The 19,629-nt window shown below is 40.4% G+C and overlaps 1 long non-coding RNA gene across 1 annotated transcript in view; it reads left to right on the forward strand.

Annotated features, from left to right (window-relative positions):
* Positions 1-52: 52 nt before the first annotated feature.
* Positions 53-19,629, forward strand: part of LOC104152852 (uncharacterized) — a 51,633-nt gene continuing 32,056 nt past the window's right edge. Inside the window, exons 1-5 of the long non-coding RNA XR_011141428.1 lie at positions 53-1,725; positions 2,196-2,365; positions 11,060-11,212; positions 15,840-15,927; positions 17,085-17,191. This is a non-coding gene — a long non-coding RNA (uncharacterized lncRNA). The remainder of the gene's footprint in view (positions 1,726-2,195; positions 2,366-11,059; positions 11,213-15,839; positions 15,928-17,084; positions 17,192-19,629) is intronic.

The raw sequence follows: 19,629 nt of genomic DNA on the forward strand, positions 1-19,629 counted from the left end.
AATCAGTAACTCTAAAAGAATGTATGCTGTTGTTTTTATTTATTTGCTTTAAGTTTCTGGTTGTTCCTGTCGTGTACAGAGCATAAAAATAGGATAAACTGTGCACAACTGCATGCAGCTGATTTTGAAAATGTGATTTTAACTGCTCCTTGGACAGCTCTTTGCTCATTGGATATCATCCCGTGAAGGAGAAGAAAACACTTCTACTTGGGTGAAGGGTGAAACAGCAAATTGCACACAATTAAAGCTGGTGATGGTATTTAAGATGACATGACTGGCAATTGGTAAAAATATGATTTTGAATTTCCATACAAGGAAAAGATATTAATTGACTAACATAAAGACAACACTACAAGTCAGTAGATGATTCACAATTAGAAAAGGGAACTAAATTAACTAAACACATGAATTGTTTACTACTTGGTCAATTTTAGTTAAAATTAAAATGAATGAAAATCTGGGCCGTTAAGTTTTAATGAAAGCTTCCTTCCAAATGTCGAATGCTGTGACTCCCCAAACATCTGTATTCAACCAGCTATGAGTGTAGTTCTCTACAAGCTGAGGACTAAATAGGAAAATAGAAGAAAATTTTTATTTTTGTCCCTTCTCTACAGCTACTGAAGAAGTTTCTAATCCAGCAGAAAACTTTTTTTTTTCCCCTGTTTTTCTACTCCTTATTGTACCCTATTAAGTCACAAGAGTAGCTGTCTTTGGAAAGCGTAGCGATTGCACCTGAATGTGATGTGTAGCTTTGAGGGTATCCTTGCCCTCTTCTTGGAAAGAAAGACAAGAACTACTTTCTCTGCCCTCTCTGCCTCATAGTGGTTCCTTAATTTGTAAGTTTTAACTATGAGACAACACATCCTGTGTGACTTCAGCAGGTCCATATGGTTCTCGAATGCTTTTCCCAAGGTGAGGATTAGAGAACATCAAATGCCATTTGAGGGAGAGAGGAAATCTCCTGTAATGCTTTTGTTCTGCTAACATCTATGTAAAGAGCTGCCTGGGAGTTTTGGAATGGAATCTGTCATCGCTGTAATCCTGTTCTGGAAAATTGTGATGGAGACAGCACAGGGAGTGATGTCATTGACCGTCTGACACAGTCATTGCCCGCAGCAAGCTCATCTCCTTACCAAATTTGCCTTTGTCTCTGACATTTGAATGCCCAATTGGCAAGATTATTGGTGTTCCCTCCTTTTTTTTTTTTCTCCTCCCCACAGCTGTGTTAAAATTCGAAACACAGATATGTGAGAAATAGGCTAATACAGAGGAGGGTCTGTTCAACGCTCTCTGCAGGCTTCAGAGGAATTTTTGTGCATGCTGCCTTCAGTGTCACGTGCAGGAAATTCTTCTTTGGTCCGTACAATGCAATAAACAAACCTCCTGTGTATTAGCTTTAGCTTTTAACGCTTCTATCTCAGTCTATGATGAGTGGTGAAACTGTAAGGAAGAAGCCTTCTGCTTTATAAGGCTTCTGGCCTACCCTTGTTCTCACATATACCTATTTGTCCAGCACCTATTACGACGTAGGGCAATGGTAGTTGTATGACATAATGCAAAAATGCTGTCTATATACTGTAATTGAGTGAAACAGGTTTAATTACGCTTCCTGCCTTTTCTGATTGATCCATCACTGATCAGAAACCTTGTGATCTTCAAGACTGGATGTGAGATGGCAGCCTGTATTGTAATTCTGTGTTAAATGTGGATTGCCTTTTGTCCTGGGTAAGTTATATTTTGTGTATGTGCTCCCTTGTTTTAAGGTAGTGTTGCCATATTTCTTGAATTAATGGTGTTTCTATTTGGGCATCTTTAGATATGTGCTGTACTGTTTTTAAGATACTAACGTCACTTATCTTCTTCTATAACATAGAGTTTCTTATTTTTAAGAGATGGTAATCACCAAGAATCACGTGATTTTGATTACGGCTATGAGTGCTCAGTATCTCTGAAATTATGCCCACAGAAATTATGTTTCAATGTATCAGGGATATACGTTATTCACATAACAGTTACTGCGTAAGCATCATCCATGTAGGAAACTCCAAAGTGTTAAGGCTATACTTAAAATATGGCATCTGCATATGTTTCTCGGCTTTCATGTCAGCCTGTGTCCTGGTTGCATCCCAGCTCCATGTCTGGGTAAGACCCAAACAGTTCTCTATCCCCTTGCTCTCTCACCTTGCTTTTCACAGGAGCAAGAAGGAGCAAGAGCTGGGTTGGATGGCAGCAGTGACGTGCTCAAGCCAAGTCCCTGATGTGGGCAACTGGAGATGAGCAGATCTCAGTGCATGTCAGGGAGGCAATAAGCTGCCCCACCACTGTGGATGTAGACTGAGATACCTCTCCCTCCCCAACAAGAGAGGTAGGTAAGACTAATTTATTATACCACTTTGGCAGTCTGAAAGGTTTTGGAGGAACCTGTCCAATATTTGGCAGTGAATCAGCAACAGACTTGGGGATCAAATTTGATTTGGCAGGGATCACGGCCCATTTTTCGTGCTAGCCAAAGGCCATCTCTTCCACTGGCTTAGAAAATGCAGTAGGCATAGCTTAATTTTGATTTTAGTTACAGGCCTTTTAGCATGTTTAATTGCCTTCTTTTGCAGTCTTCGAGCTGGGGCCAGCTTATATAGGAAATAATTATTTTCCTCAGTGGCATATTAGAGTACAAGTGCAAAGATCACATGACTAAAGGTAAAAATGGAGTTATTGAAAGAGGATAAGAGCTATTTTCTAAAGGAGTCAGAAAATATATTATGATAATAGCATGTAAAATGAGGTGAGAGAGAGGAATGCTGATGGCATTTAGTACTCTGCTCACCGTCATGTAATTAGTATTTGCCACAGACATGTAGTATAAGACAGTAACCGTAGCTATTTTTGTTTTTTAAAAGCATGGAGAAATTGTGGAATCTGAGATACTACATTCATGACTGTTGACAACTGTCAACTTTTTAAGACTGGCCACAGAAAAGCTGGAGCCCAGACATTCTTTATTTCCCAGATGAACTTTCCAAATCATCTTTTATTTTATTTATTGCTTCATGAAAAAATCATTGGACATAGTGTCCTCTTTTCCACTAGGTTCATAGTAGATTTTTTCTAGAAATTTATTACAGAAAGAAAGAGTAGGAAAAGGGAAGAGAAAAAGAAAAGAGACAATGAGTATAGAAAAATAAGTGACTGGTTGTTTCTTTTTAGTGTTCTTAATCTCAGGTGATGAAGCTATTAAACACCAGATTGCACTGTCGGATAAACTCCCTCCTAGATACTTGACTGGCTAGTTGAATTTCTTTGCCTTTTGGACTTTATTTGCAGGTTTTCTGGGTGCAGGCTTGCCACTGAAATGTATTACTTTCTTTAGTTTTTCAACCTGATTCTTCTATTAGCATTATGTTTCTTAGACTAGACCACTGAGTAGCATGAGAGAGGTGTGGGAGAGAAGCAGGAGTGAAATATGACCCATTTGTATGAAGGGCCTAGCTTTTTTCCATGGACTGGAACAAAACCTCTAATGAATGGTTGAACTCTCTTCAGTGGCTGAAATAATGTGGCTGCAGCACACAATGTAGGTTAACTGTGTTTGGAACTCACAGCTAAAGTGTGTTTACTTCTCTGTTTTAGAGAAAATTAGATAGACAGATTGCTTGGATCTATCAGACAGAGTCTAACGGACAAGGAGATGGACCTGAGTGCAAAGAAATTGCTTCCTGCCAGAATCTGTGACACAGGAGGGAGAACTTGGGATGGATAAAAGTTATTTTTGCTTTGTTCAAAGTGAAAGCATAAACAATAACTTCTCAATTTGATTTCAAGTATTGAAATTTATAACTTCTGCATAATTCCTAGAGTCTTTAATGCTGTCACTAATTATTTGCTAAAAATGCCTGCCAGTGACAGATTTTTTTCTTAAATAGCATTGATTCCCCCTCCACATGGGCAGTATATTTTTCTGCTTTGGTTTTGGTGCTCTGGGGAGAAGGGGAGCTGAGCTGCCAACTGGGAATCTTCAACACAAAAACTATTAAGGGGTGATAAATCATTGGAGGCCCAGCATGTGATTAAAAGCTGTGGCCACCAGCAGTGACCCATGGGGATGGAGGTATCAGTGACAGAGAGCAGGGGGAGGTGTTTGGCATTCCTGTTCAGAGGCCTAACCAGGGCACCAGGGTTTGTTTATGTTTCTGTTCCACTGACTCCTGTGAAATGCCCTCTGTCTGTACAGGGAACACACATCGAGTTAGGGAAAGTATCCCTGGTATTTCTTGAAATGTCAAGGCATATATACTTGAAAGTAACGTGTGAGGAGAATTACCTGGGATTACAGAGTGAAAAACAAGCCTTTGGTCAGTTCAGGGCTCTGTGAATCAACAGTCAGCATCGCATATTTATTGTAATTTCAGGTGAGCTTTACACAGACACATAAAATATTGTAAATCCGACTCTTCTCCCTTATCTAAGTGCTTGTTCATCTAGAAAAATTCATTTATATTGGATCAGGCATGGGGACATCCAGTCTCAGGTTCTACTTTGTTCAGAAAGCTAGATTAAATAAGAACCATGAAAAATCTGGGGAAAAAACATTAGAATTTGGCCAATTCTGATATGTAACAATCAGAGCAACAACAGTATGCTTCACTGCTGTCCACAGCACAGGGGAGTTATAATTTCTATATGTTATTTTATTTAGCAGCTATTTGTTGATAATCGGTGTGCTAGGCAGTTTATAGACAAGTACAAAGATGCAGTTGCAGTTGCAAAGTGCTGGCAAGGCAGAGCAACAATGAATGAAGGAACAGGTTTGGAAGGCAGCAGAGAGCAGGACAAAGGAGAGATCCAGGCCCTTATGTGGTAGGGGTAGTAGTCTCTGAGGTACAGGGGTAGACAACTCCAGGGCCAGGAGTGAGGAAAGCTTGATTTGGTTAGTGCAAGAGGTCATGAGAAAGGACTTGGACAGAGAAAAAGTCACAACAACTTAGCAAATGAGGTCCCTTTGAAGACGGAAGGAATTTATTTCGGTCAAAGTGCCGCAAAAACATTTTTATTGAATGCCAAATTGTTTTTATAGACTCTGTTACTGTTTAGAGACATCCTTCTTTCCTGTGCATATTTATTCTACTATGTGTGAAAGATGCTCTTGTTGTGCTTAAAAGTATCATAGGGATTGCCTTATGGGCATGTCATGTTATGTTTGTGTCAGTAGCAACCACAAAATACTCCAGAGGAACATTCAAGAAACCTCACGTCAAGTACGTGTGAGTATATGTGAGGGCCTCTTCACATCCCATGTAGGTAAAGATCAGCTTAAGGCCCAAATCAGAAGATTTTATGTTCCTTCCTGTGCTCTTTTGATTAGGCTGGACTGGATATTCATCTGTGCAATATATTTAAAAACATATATGTTTATATATAAACAGCTGTGCAATTCTGGACAACTGAGAAGCAACTCACTGCAAACTGCTTGACTTTTCACCAGCACCAGGAATATCTTAGAAGTTTCACTGTGCTACAGATAAGAAAGTGATTTCTATGTAATTCATCCTGCTGAATGGCGTAAACATGACAAATATGAGTATACCTTGTAAAGAAAGAACATAACACAAGGAAGTAGGGAATAATTTGGTATAAAAGGCTGATAAGGACTCTTAGCTAGCTTGGAAACATTATGGTTACCAGATGTGCTCTCCCAGATGTCAGGATTTCCTATTATATGTTACTTCCGGTCAGGAGAGGGGATGGGAGAAGCAGTTCCCATGATAATGTTTTAGAGTCTTTGAGACACGAGGGTAACCCAACCCTGAAAGTTAATCTTGCAACTTTTGTTGCAGAATATGCTTATTATTAAAGACTCCAATTCTTCACATCCTCTTGTGCATGAAGGGTAAGTCAAAAGCAGAGGAAACTGATGCTGAAAACTGGAAGGAGACAAAATTCATTTCTGGGCAGAAGACCAAAGTCTACGCAGTGATTAACTCCGAGCATAGCCCTTGGCCCTTTAGAAATGCACTTTACACAGCCTTGCAGTTGTCCTTCGAAGGTGCTTCCCAGTCAGTGGCTTCCTACAGTCACTGTGCATATTGCATTCAAGTGCCTCATTGTAATGTGGTGTAACCTGAGCTGACTTCAGACCCTGCTGCTAGTTTGATTCCTTCTTTGACTGTACCCAGATGTTTGTTAGTCAATTATCATCTGCTGTGAGAGGGAATTTACTAAAGTAATGTCATGCATCAACTGAAAGTAAACCAAGTCTTTATCATTACTTTATAGCTTCTTCAGACTCTTTCTAGACATAACAGTGCTTCCTAAAGCTCGATTTCTGTTCAAGTTACCTCAAGCCATGCAAAAATCAGTGCTTCTCTCTGTCAGTGCAAATAGCTGCAGTTATTCATCTTGCCCAACCCTCTTTGACCTTTGTCCTTTCTAAATCCCTGGAGACATCCCCCTTTCAGGTACTGCCACTCATTCTTGTACAAAGGCCTCAAGCCTACAGATCTCTTGGGGCTGCAACTCCTTCCTGGCAGGGAAAGTCTATGAGGTCCCTTCTGGATTCAGGGTTGGACTTTGTCTGAGTTTTGCTTTTCCGAATCCTTTGAAGGATCAGGATCCTTCTGGGCTGAGTTCAATCATTGTTCTAATGGCAACTCAGTTACCTGGGATCTGGTAGTAATGCACATGGAGTGTCTTGATCCAAATCCTTAGAGCAGCCTGTATTTCAAATGTTGTGGGCAAATTCAGTGTTTTCTTGCAGCTCGTTTTTGCTAGCTAGAAACGTGTGTATTTGTGCCACAGCCCTTTTCCCTCTGGGGAAGGCCACCAGCATAGTTTTCACAGAGCAGTTTCTCTAACTTTGATCTATTTTTGCAACACTTTCTCTCATTTTGCAGAAAGTGGGAATTCTAAGCCAAGTCAGGGCTGACAAAAGTAAGAAGTGAAAAGAGAGGAGGAAGAAGTCAGAAGAAAACAAATTCCATTCCCTTACACTGTTGTACAGAACTGATTAATACTGGCCTGTGACTGCCAATAGCAGAAATGCAAGTTTCCTCTCTGTACTAGCTGTAGTGAGAAGGCAGGGTTTAAGCTTTCTCCCAAGAGCTTTCTGAGAAGGTCACCTGCAGCAAATAGGCAATGTTAATGGGCAAATTAAAAGGCTATAGGAAGTCCTTGGAAAAAGCAAAAACTGCATAGAGGTTTCCTGTATCTTCGCTCAGAGTTTTATCCACAAGGCACATATGAAATACTTTTATAATATCTAACTTACATTCGCAGTTACAGCTGCACAGATGATCATTACTGAGTACTTCATTTAATGAATTTATGTATATTTGTTTGTAACTTGTATTCCAGTATCTTGTGATTTTCTCCAGGTCTTTCCTACTTTAAAAGATAGAGAAATAGGGCTGGAAGGGACATCAGATGGTTACATAAACGGCACAGTGTTTCCAGCAGCATCAGTCACACTGATCTGTTCCTAAAAGTTATCTGTTAACCTGTGAACGCTCACTGGCCTAGAAGATCCTCTGAGGATGCCAGAGGATGAGCCAACAGACTGGGCACTTGGGAATAGGGTAGAGCAGCAATTGGAGCCTGGCTCATGTGTAAGGGAATCATCCAAACCCAGCTACTGTCTATTCTGGCTGTCCCAGGAGATATAAAGATTACCTGCAAAAAGAGATGGTAGGATCTCAGCCATTTTCCAGATAACCAGACTTCATTCAAATAAATGAAATTACATTGTCAAAGGAAAAATGTTTTCAGTGTAAAAGAAACCGATGTGTGGCTGTCTGCCTGAGTTTGCAAAGAGTCTGAAGCAATAACTCTGAGTTAGTGAAGACAACTTAAATGGCAACACTTGTCAGTTCATGGAAAAAATTAAGAAAGGGAAAGTTCATGGGAAGAATTAAGAACTCCCTGCATGTCAGAAAATATGTAATATGAGCCATCAACCCTATGAGAGATGTGAAGGACCAGCAAATTAGGAAAATTTCATTTTCCTGGACATCACATCAAACTTGCAAAAGTTTAGGAAAATACAGGTAAGCCTTGAGGATTTCCTGCATATGGAGTATCCCACAGCTGACCTCTCTTTATGTGGCGCATATTTCATGTTATATCTTTGCTTGACTGGATGGGTGCAAGCTTCGTGCAACCTGGGGCACATACTGCACCCACTAATATGGTTTGTGTCGCAAAATTAGCCCTTTTGACTATTTTTTTTTCAGTAAGGCTCGAGCAACGTGAAGAAGGATTTATGGATGGAATCCAATATTTTTATGAAAGATACTGCTTAGGTACTCTCAACAGCAATCCTATCCAGTGCTTCACATTTCAGCCCAGGCTACTGCTAGGAGTGCAGCACACAGTGCTATCTTTTTGTAGATAGTTATCTGTACCGGACCACTTCAGAATTATTGGGTTTGATTGTTTATACGTAGACTTTTTAAAAATTGCCCGTTTAAAAGACAGCCTGTGTTTGTAGTAAAGGGTCCTCTGGCTTTCTGTGCTCCCTCTAGCAAAGTGGCTCAGCCTGATTATGGGTAAGCCAGCAATGGTGCTGTGAAAACCAGCTCTTTGCAGACCCACAGGGTCAAAGCAGTAGCCTGGAAATGCATTGAGGTCACTGTGCAAACAGGAGAGACCTTTAACAATTACATTTAATTTGACTTGCAATCAAACAGAAGTAGATGGCAAAGCAGGAAATGGTATCTTTAGGCATGACATGAAATAGTATTGCTGTCAACTTGAATAAGAAAATCTGACTTTTTTAAAGCGACTATGTATTTAAATAGCCCGTAGGGTCAAACAGCCTTTCCTACAGCCCTTTGATTGCTGGCCTGATAGCGGCATATAAACTATAAATATCCTAAATCAATAACCCCTGTATCGCTGCTGAAAGCAGGCATGTTCACATATCACAGCAGATGGGAAGAAAGCAAATAATATTTGTCTTGCCTTTCAAATTGATTTCCTGTTTTTAGCAAGCCAGAGTGTGTCCATATGTTAATCAGATTGCTAAGAAAGATAGCAGGACTCAGGGCAGCAGATTTCTACTTGACCTGCTGGGAGAAGAGGGGGGGTGAGGAAGGGGGGAGGAAGTTGTCCAAGGCCTTAAATATCCATGGCAGAAGCAGTCTTTCCAAATACTCGTGCAAATGATTGTGCTTGCCTGGCTTCTCCTGGGCCATGCTGCATGCCCGCCCTTCCTTCTTAGCCAGGGGGAACTTCATGGTGCTCAGTAAGCTGCAGGATCAGGCCCTGCACTGAGGGTTTCTTAATCCGTCCTTTCTTTTGCCTTGGAGAATATTTCCCATGATGAAACACCCTAGTGTCCTGATGTTGGGAAGAAAGAGCTGATATCCTGGGAAGCACAATGACGGCAGCCCTTCTCTGCTGCCTCGCTTGCCTTTCCCCGCCGTCGTGTGCTTCTGTGCTCCTCCATGCTTGCGCTAACACACTCTGCAAGAGAGCACAACTGTCCATAATGGTTTGAAATGCACGCTCAGATTGTATTGTTCTGCTCTTCAGATGGGAGATTTTAATTAACTTCAGTGACAAATAGTTCAGGGATCATTTGTGCACACATAAACTCTAAAGATGTTTATGAGCAATATACAATTGCATGGGAGGAAATGATGGTAAGCTTTGTGTTCTACTTCATTATAGAAGACATATATGTACATTTGGCCAGCTCTTCAGTTTTATCCTGTTTTATAAGTCCTGGATTTCTAAAGCATGTTTGTTATGACGGTGTCAAGAGAGTAATTTCAGTGGACGTTTAGTCAAAACCTATAGTCTACTAGGAAGTTCATGTGGCAGCTGCAGTCCTACAGAAGTTGTTTTCATGTTCATGTCAATATGGAATACTTGTGTTATAGTACATACCAAAATCACACCAAATGTATATAACATATTCTATGTTGTCAAATATAGAATAAATAAATAAGTCACTGATAACACCCAGAATCAGTATACATTTGATGTTTTAAGCTTGGCTGCTTAGAGTTGTTACAAGATGATCCCAGCATCCACACAGAGTCCCAGTGACCTCCTTAAATCTTTTGTGAGGAAGGCTGGTCCAAACTGCAAGGCACTAGCCTTGATTAAGGAGACGACTTTCAAAAGCCTACCTTCATGTCTGATTTTGGCAAGTTTCTAATCTATACCTTTGTTCCCCATCTGTTGATGAAGAACAGTACTTCCTGCCTTGTAGATTTGAAAATAGACTGAAGACTGGGTTGTGGTCAGATTCCACAAAGATACCTAAAAGAAGTGGGTGTACCTAACAGATTAGCTTCAGAATCAAGTCCTAATTTATATTGCTTGTTCTTCGGGAGTGTGGAGGGGAAGGAATGAGATGAGAATGAAGCTGTTAATTTCTTTCCTGAATTCAGTGTACATTGGCTATGTTCAAGAGGCATCTAGGAAGTCCAAATGCAGGGAGGACCAGAGTTGATCATTCCTGATATTTCTGAAGTTAAAAGACAAAAACAGAAGACCACCCCTTCCTGGAGCAGTGTTTATTATTAGAAAAGAAAAGTAAGTTTTTGGAGAGGAAGGATGATTTTATGGAGCTGGAAGCCACATGATCTCCCTTCTAATCCTGGTGTTGACACAGATTTTCCTGTGTGACCTAGGAAAAATTTCTTGCTGCGTTCCAGTTTCCAATCAGTGAAATGCAACAATCATTCTTTGTTATCTCCCAGGAGTACTCTGCAGTTAATAATGCATGGTTGCTAGACAGATTTTGACACATGCTTAGGTACTTAAAGATGATGTTTGGTATGCAGTGTTTTTTTTAAGGCAATTAAACAAGTTAGGTGCCTAACTCCTATGGCAGTTTAGAGGCTTAATTTCTATCTCCATCAGTATGTCCCTTAATCCCTTTCAAAATTGTCTGTCGTGTACTAATGTGCTGGCGTAATAGAAAAGCCCCAGAAATAAAGCAAGTCCTTAATGAGTTTATTAGTAATTCTGTTAAGAGAAATAAGCACATGTAATGAAGAAACCTGTTAAAATATTTTGAAGTCACTTTGAATGCTCCTTTGGTTATTTTTTGTAGTATTGGAGTAACATTTTTAGACCCATCACACTAAACTCTCTACTTGTGGGATCAGCTCCGTCTGTTTAAGAGTGAATTACCTCACAAACTACAGGAAGATCTTCTGGGGATAAAGCAAGGGCGTCTCCCCACCTCTTGGCATGGCTATTCCAGGTGAGCACAGGGCTGGCATTTTAATTCTCTGCTATAAACAATGTGACTCCCCAGGAAACATTAGAAGCAGGGTCCTAAATTTTCTGCAATGTATAATCTACTGACATCTTGGCTAAGAGGCCATCCAAGCTGTGTGTGCAACCTTGTGCTGCCTACTCCTTCCATGCTACTACTGCTGCTAAGCAGAAAAGGGACACAGGGTTTCTTTCCCCACCATTTCTGCTGCTGCTCTATTATATGCCAAGTTGTTAGTACGGGGCTTCTTAACACCCCCCCGCCCCACACACCCACACACCCCTTATTACCTGCCCTTTCATCTCCCCTGGAAAAGCAAGCCCCAATACTTCTGGGAGCTGCTGTGTCTGCTGACAACAATTGGCAGGAGTCGGATGATCTGTGCTAATGTCAGTATCTATGCTCTCTGCATGCTGTAGTTACACCAGCTCAGCTGATCTGTGGTAACCAGGGGAAATCCTGCAGATCTTTTGGACGACTTCAACATTAGATTGGCCATGCCAGATTGGCCATGGAGTTCTCTGGAATAGTTGGTGTGCAATATTCTCCAAAAGACAATTTTTTTAACTTTTTAAAACCTGCCATTTGCCTTTGTCACAAAAAGGAAATATTTACACTATGTGAAGGTCTCAGTTCTGAACCCCCTTTTGGGTGACTGTGTTTTGCCCTAGATTAATGCCTTGAGCCTCAGCAAAGATCAGAACCACTTTGCAGCAGCCACCGTGACAAGAGTAAGAGAGAAGCCAGAGATGAAGTGACATGGCCAAGGTTGTGGAGTAATTCAGCGCTCAAAGCAGGAGCAGGTCACAGACCTCCTGATTCCAAGGCAGTGTCTTAGCCACCAATTTGTGTTAGTTGCCCAATATCCATAGTCTTTATCCATATCTTTATTGTCTGTTTAACTGAGTGGTGGGAGGCACTTCCCTTTTCATTTTCAAAATAATCGGTATTGAAATAATCAGGTATTGAAATTTTTTCCTCTCATTTACTTGGAATCTTCTTGGCTGCACATTTGATTCTTAGTAGACACAGGTACTGTAGTTCATATGCTGTTATCTGATCTATTTTCCAGAGCATGTGTAGCTGTTTTTGAAAGCAAATAAAAAATAATCCAGTTAGACTGTTTAAATCCACTCAGCAGGAACCATTATCTCAAGTGCTCCAGCTTCTGACATTCATCATGCTAGAAAAGGACATAAAGATGTGTATAAAAATATGACCTTTTAACTCAAGTGGCACTTTGAGGACATAAGAATAGAATCATTCTATTGCGTTAAATAATAATATGTGATTTGAATGTGATAACAAGTCTTGATTACGGCCATTAATGTTTGTATGTAATAAGGAAGGTCTAATAAAGGTACTCTAAATTAAAGTTACCAACTATTACAAGGAGTTGCTTTGCTGTTAACACCAGCAAATATTTTAGGTAGAGAAAAAAATCGTTAAGTGTTGGCTGTTAATCTTGGGTGAATGTAATAGATTCAATTATGTAATGTGACAATGAATTTGTTCTGCTTTGCCTTGGGTTAGAATTTAAGCTTTTCCCCTTCAGATTTATTCAGATTGTTAAGTGGCTGCTGAGAAGCTGGAACCTTGTCAAACAAACTTGGCTTTAAATTTTAAATTATTTTTAATCAATATGTGAAGAGGCCAAGCTCTGCCATATGTTACTCACTATCCATTAGTTGGTAGCTAGTCATTAAACTCTCACTAAGGTTTCCTAACTGTGACTATTGTGGTGATTTTTTTTCTCTCTTTGTAGAGTATGGGCAAAGGGGAGCATTCGTGGCAGATTGCCTTGAGGACAATAAAAACTCTCATGTAGTATGGTTGTTTGTTCAGACACAAACAATAGAGACATTTTGCTATTACCATTTGCCAGCTATCAAGGGGTTTCGAACACCCCTCCCCCTTGGTGCCTACAACTCAAAACAGATGCAAAATCTTTCTTTTCAGTCCCCTTGAAATGACCTGGTGGTGCAGTGTCATTTAGAGGAGAAATTATTGGAGTGAGAGTGGCTGGTAACAATAGGGGCCTTGTGCCAGGCACATGACAGAGCAGCGAGGGGGCTGTTGGTGACTTTATTGGGGAGGAGAGCGGCGATCTGGCAGGTGCTGCCATTGTTAAAGGTCTCCGCTCCTAGACAGTGGTCACAGATGAGTTCATGTCACTTTGTTCAAACACTTTACGCAGAGTTCAGTGATGTGACACTGGTCAAGGAGCCAGTCTAGCTTTTCTGAGCTCCTCGGCGTGGTCCCTTCTTTAACATAAGCCCTTATTGCCGAGATATGTCAACATGCTTCTCGGCCATATGGCTTCAAGCTAGAGTAACTTTTGTACTTTCTGAAAGGAACATAATAACTTAATGTTTACTCTGCTAATACAGGCCTGGTACTCACTACTGATCCTGGCATTATTCTGTGGAGATGTCATCCAGAAAACCAATTAAAGTGTATTGATACAAGAGAGATCCATTGGTTTAATGCTGAATTTTACAACAACAGAGATCATTGCTTCTCAGCTAAAAGCTCCTGCTGACTACATTTAGAAATACATGTTCTCAATGTAATTCTTTTTATAGGCATAACAATGCAGTGTTCTGGTGGTGTGATTGCAGACCAGCAAACAGGGGTGCAGAAGTTTAAATTTTTTTACACTTGAAAGAATAACATGGGAGATGGTGAGAAGAAAAGGTCAAATGAATTGAAATAAATGTATTAATGCATTAGTTTTGCTCAGACTGTCCCTTGTCTCAAAGCACCAGGCCACACTATAATAGCTACATCTGCTTCTGTTGTACATATTGTTTAGTTCTAGTTTTTTGGCTCAGATAATAGAAACCGGTCTTTCTGTGGGGGAAACAAAGAATTTGTTTTTGTAAATTGCCATTTTTTTCTGAATAAATCATGACAAACTTGGCAGATTGAACAGATCAGCCATATGGAAATTGGCAAATTTTATTCTGCTAAGGATAATTAAGCAGGGAGGTAAAGTATTCTAATGACATACTTGTTTGTGGTACCGCAAGAAGCAGAGAGAGATGAAAATGAGGAACTAGTGCTCAGAAAGAAATATCCTAACCTTAGATAGAATTTGAACTGTTAAAGTATGAGGAATTTGAAGTTTTTTCAGAGCCTCTTAGCAGGCTGGGATAGGCAGTTCTCATCCAAACAGTGGCAGTACATCCAAAATGACAGCCAAAAATTCCACCTCAGGGATATATTCTTTTTTTTTAAACAAACAACATAGAAGGCCACTCTTTTACCAACAGTGATTATATGTTAAGACACATAACAAAAGCTCCTTCATAATATGGGAAGGAACTCTGGCCATATAAAGCCATTTGCACTGCTGATGAATTTTATTGTTGTTATTAGACACTTGTGACGATCTTTAATTGTTGGCACAAGTGAAAAATAAATCAACCTGCAAACAAAAGTCTTGACAATTTAACTCTGAAATATAGTCTAAATAAATTACAGTAATTGCATCAGATAGATACAGAACTAAACTTCAAAAATAATCAAGAAAGATAACATTTTAGAAAAAAAGAACTTTGAGGTTCTTGCTAGTGACAAAGCTAAATCAAGTATTGCAGGCCTTTCGAAATGTGAATCTTCATAAAACACCAGTGTCAGAGGCTTTTCAAATTTCACCGCCTTTGTTGAAATGCTGAGGACACTGTATTTTGTCCTACATTTTAAATGGTTATCCAGGGGATCTTCTGAAAAGCTACTGAGGCCTCTAGTTAGAATAAATGGGTAGCATAGAAAGGAAGTAACTTCTAGAATAAAAATTTACAATCCATAAGCCAGGAGCATAATAAGAAAAGGCATTATGGTTTATAGGAATGTTTAATGTCAGCGTAATGGGAAATGACTCAAGCAACCAACCTAGCCAAACTCTCCACAAACAAACAAGCTCTTCCACCTCATCCCCCAAAAATAACAATGTGAAAAGCAAACTGAAAACAAATCCGAGGGGGAGTAAAGAAGGGTGTGGGAGAATGACCTGCTAAAAGAATATCACTAAATTTTCCAAACTGCGCTATCCATTAATTCTTAGATCAGGGAAAAGGAGTCCCATCTTCGGGTGTGCTGTTCCCTCACATTGTGACCTTTAAGCAGAATGGAGTAAACCTCTGTTTTCTTATCTGTGTTACAAGCAGTAAAAGAGATTGCTGCCCAGATATGGGCAGGTTTTCATTTGGTTCAGTAATGCGCTCTGCCCCTTTGAATGACAGAGCTAAAAATAATCCGGGAGGTGAGGGCACACACACACATGATTTGTGAAATTGAGCCAAGTACTCCAGGCTGGCCCCGCACTGTGACAGGGGCTTGTGTGGTGGGTTGGTCAAGGGATCCGCTCTCTCCAAGCTGATAACTTGTAGCTTGACAGAGCCATGGATTATGCATTTTTGTGCTATACACACAAAACAATGTTAACAGAATTTTAGAATGTCAAAACTAAGCTTTCAAGCTTTAAGAAATGCCAGGCTTAAGGTTGCCTGTTCAACATGAATTGGCTCCATTTGTGCGGATGCAATAGGATGTAGTCTCTAATGGCATGGTCATGTAGTATTTTTTACAGGCCCTCTGTTTCATTCAGCTGACAGGACAAACCTGCTCGAGGATGAGTTTGGGCTGAGTACTGAAGAAGACTGAGGATCTCAGCTTTACCGGTTGGCATCTGGAAGGTGAGTCGTACGTGAAACGAAAGGCTGCTGAAAAAATAGGGCTGTCTTACTATATAGTAAACTGAGAAGTGTTTCGCCCTTTGCCTGTCCCACTGAGTTCCTGAGTAATTCTGTACCTCTTTTGAGATGGCATGTTCCTCATTTTCTGAGTGCCCAGCCTTCTAGGTTGGGCTCTTACCTGCTGAATGATTGGGCATTCAGACTTGCAGTTGAAACTAGAGGATGCTCTACATGCCACAGGGCTAGGGTCTTGTTATTGGGGTAGGTGGTCTTTGAAATCTGTAGTAGGTGATCAGATTATCCATTCATAGAGAGTTCAATTAAGGTTGTGGGGCCAACCTTAATTCTGACTTTTCCTTAATTTTGAGAGATTGATTTTGCAGCCTTTATTTATAATGTTTAGAGATTTCCATAAGTGAACTTGTATGTAATCTCCTACATTTAAAAAAGCAAACTGCATAATTAAAACTCCCACCCTGAGACGGCCTCAGGTTCATGAGCATAGCTTGAATTTTTATATGCAGTGCACAAACTAGTCAAGCTGCAGAGATTCTGGTCATAACAGCAAATTGTCACCTTCTAAATGGAACATATCCAGAGACAGCTCAAACACAGGCATCTCTGTGAGGTTTGCAGACATTTGCTGACTGCATTGAGCCTCAGGATGGCATATGTGTGGGTACTGTGTTATTGTCGTCTCAGGCTAGTTTGTCCATCTTGCAGCTTCTCTTTTGACACATGTGCCCTAATCTGTTCCAGTCCTGTCCGTTCTCCACTCCTGCTCCTCACCCTACTCCTCGTCTCTTTAGTCAAATTGTATTTATCCCCGATCTCCCTGGCTGGGGCCTGGCTGTCTCCTGTCCTAGTGTTTTTGCCCAGCTGGACCCAGTTAACCTTCCATGTCTCCAGTCTCCATTGGTTATAAGCCCAGTTTCACCACAGTTGCAGGTGCTGGGTTTGAGCTGAGGGACAAATCACTCTCAGTCTGTTCTCCAGCTCCAAATGCGAGTCATAGTCTCCTTCTCCAACCAGTTGTATTCAGCCTCAGGATCTTCTAAACTTTCTCAGTACTATCTGTGAACTTCATAATAAACAGTGTTACCAGCCCTACCTGAAAACACCTATTTGGAAACTGGTCTTTTCATGTTTTTTCACAGTGGCCACAACAGAGACAAGCTTCTTGGAGATAATGGTTGCAGGTGAAGGTCCACCTAACTGGTGGTTGTCTGAATCCAATGAAATGATCCCCAGGTCTTGTGAAGCTGTGAGTATTTTGACAGGACTCAGTAATTGCCCCCCTTTTTTTTTCAAAAGTAGGAAGCAGCAATGAGACCAAGGAAGGACCATGGCTCACGCTGATCAGTTCAGGGGATTACATTTACAAGCAGGAATTTTTTGTTCATTGCATTGCCAGAACTGTCCTAAAAATACAGGCTATATTCATTAGATGGGCTTATCTGTGGTTTCCTCTTTGTGGTTCGGTAGACTTGATTATTGTAGGGAAATATTGAGAATATAAGAAATATATCATTTATGTACCTATGGAATTAGTTCTTTAAATTTTTGTAGTGTAAAATCCCACTGTGACAATGATTGGTTTATAGTCATAGACTCTTTTTTCTTTTGGCTTCAGAGTTTTTTGAAAAAGAAACACCACTTAAATGACACGATGCCTGGTGTGACACACTGGTGTGATGCTAATTTTTAACTGGTGTATTTGACATGGAGTAAAAGCTAAAGTTAACATCCTTCATTGACTATTACCATTAACTATTAACTTTAAAATCTGGATGTCATATAAATAATGTTAAGTATTTAGTATCTGTCCAGGGATCTTCCTAAGCATTTGGAAGAAACAAGCATGTTCTTCCATTGCTCATGCGTAGAGTAGCTCAGCTTCCTGCAGAATTGAGACTCTGCCCTTAGCAATCTCAGCAGAAGAGTGCAGAACTGCGGCTGTAAAGCTAGCTCAGGAGGAGGCACTCAAATACAGGTTGTTTACTTAAAGTCTATACTGACAATCTATCCTTAGATGCATCATCCTGAATTTTAGCTTCACATACCTGTCTGGGACTGAAGCCAAAACTTATATATGTGACAGGATGTACTTTGTTCAAGTCTGCATATAGTATTACGGTAGATATATGTTTTGAGAGAGTACAGCTCATTCAGATCACTAAGATTTAGTTATCTTAAGTTCTCATATAGTGGAATGAACAAAACAAAAAATTAAATAAAAATCTTTAATCTTTCTCTTAAAAATACCTAGCCTGAAAACAGCTAAGAAGCTGACTTTTAGAAACGTGACACAAGGAGTCTGACCATCATCACAATATAGCCTTATCTTTAGAATCAGATGTGAAGAAACAGACACGTAAGCAGTCTATACAGTATGGTGTAAAATATTTGGGACAAATTCAGAGAGAGATAACAAGAAACATCAGGCTTTATTCTCATCTTATCTGATCTTCAGGAATTAATATTGAAAAGGATAAAATGATACGTTCTATTTTGCAACCAAATTTTCTTTCTTTTGCACAGACACCCCCCCCCCGCCCAAAAACGAGAAAATACAATTTGATACTTTTGAGCATGTAATAGTAAGCACCAGCAGACTCTTGAATTAAAAAAGCAGAACCAGGGTATTCTCTTGTGAGTAAGACTTACTCGTGTCTGATAGAGTTGCTCATGAGTGATGAGATAGGCAGGACAGGTTACTCTCAGAAGTCATAGGTGGAAATATCCCCCAGAGATCTGCTTAAGCTGAGGAGCAACCACTGATGTCTTGCTGAAAAGAGAATCAGGTAGATAACTGAAGGCAGCGTGGCAGCACCACTCCTTGCAGCACATGCCCTCAAGAGAGTAATGAACACTGGACCAGTGAGAAATCTTAGTCCTGCTGAGGGGCTATGGGAGGGGTTGGAGAATGAAAAGTGTGAAGTGTTTATTTCTTTGTTTTGTAGAGCATGAGGAACCAGTTAACATTTCAATATCTGTATTGTATGATCACAAGGGGAAGGGAAGATTAGAAATACAGAATAGCCATGAAAGCAGTAGATTGAAAATGGGAAATGAATAGTGAGGAATAATCTTGCAGAAACATAAGGATGTTACGCTATGACAGCTAGGGAAATGGATGAACTTTGGGAATGAGCTAGAGTCATATTGTCTTTCAAAGACAACAGTCTTAACAAAGAGACAAGGTGCTATGGTGTGTTGCCATTCAAGGATAGAGGCACTTGATCTCAGGAAAAAATGCAGGAGTATTGCTTTGAGCTTGCCAAAAGTTGGAGTCCTATGTACCTAGCAGAGGTGAGGTATTGCCTCACCTCTAGGCAGGAGCTGCTGCCTCTTATGGGAGAAAAGGTCTCTGTGAGGGCCCATGGAGTCCGGGATCTTGCTAGCTCAAGACTTGAAGCAGGAGCTTTTAGTCCTGCTGACCTCAGAGCATGGTGTCAGCTATGAGGCAGTCTCCCGTCTTGCACGGCAAGGTATATGGCCCTGTAGCTGCTGCAGTGCTGGCACTACTTGCCATGTTACCTCGAGCACTCTCAGCGCAGCTGCTTTCCCGTGGTGAAGTATGCTTATCTGAAATTAGAAGTTAAAAAGTAGCATTAAAAGGTGCCCTTACCACTGCATGCCAATCCCCTTCAGGCACTGCTTCTTAAAAATAAAGTGTCACTTTGTCGTCTTAGTAACAGC

Source organism: Struthio camelus, chromosome 5 (genome assembly GCF_040807025.1).
Source record: "Struthio camelus isolate bStrCam1 chromosome 5, bStrCam1.hap1, whole genome shotgun sequence".
NCBI lineage: Eukaryota > Metazoa > Chordata > Aves > Struthioniformes > Struthionidae > Struthio > Struthio camelus.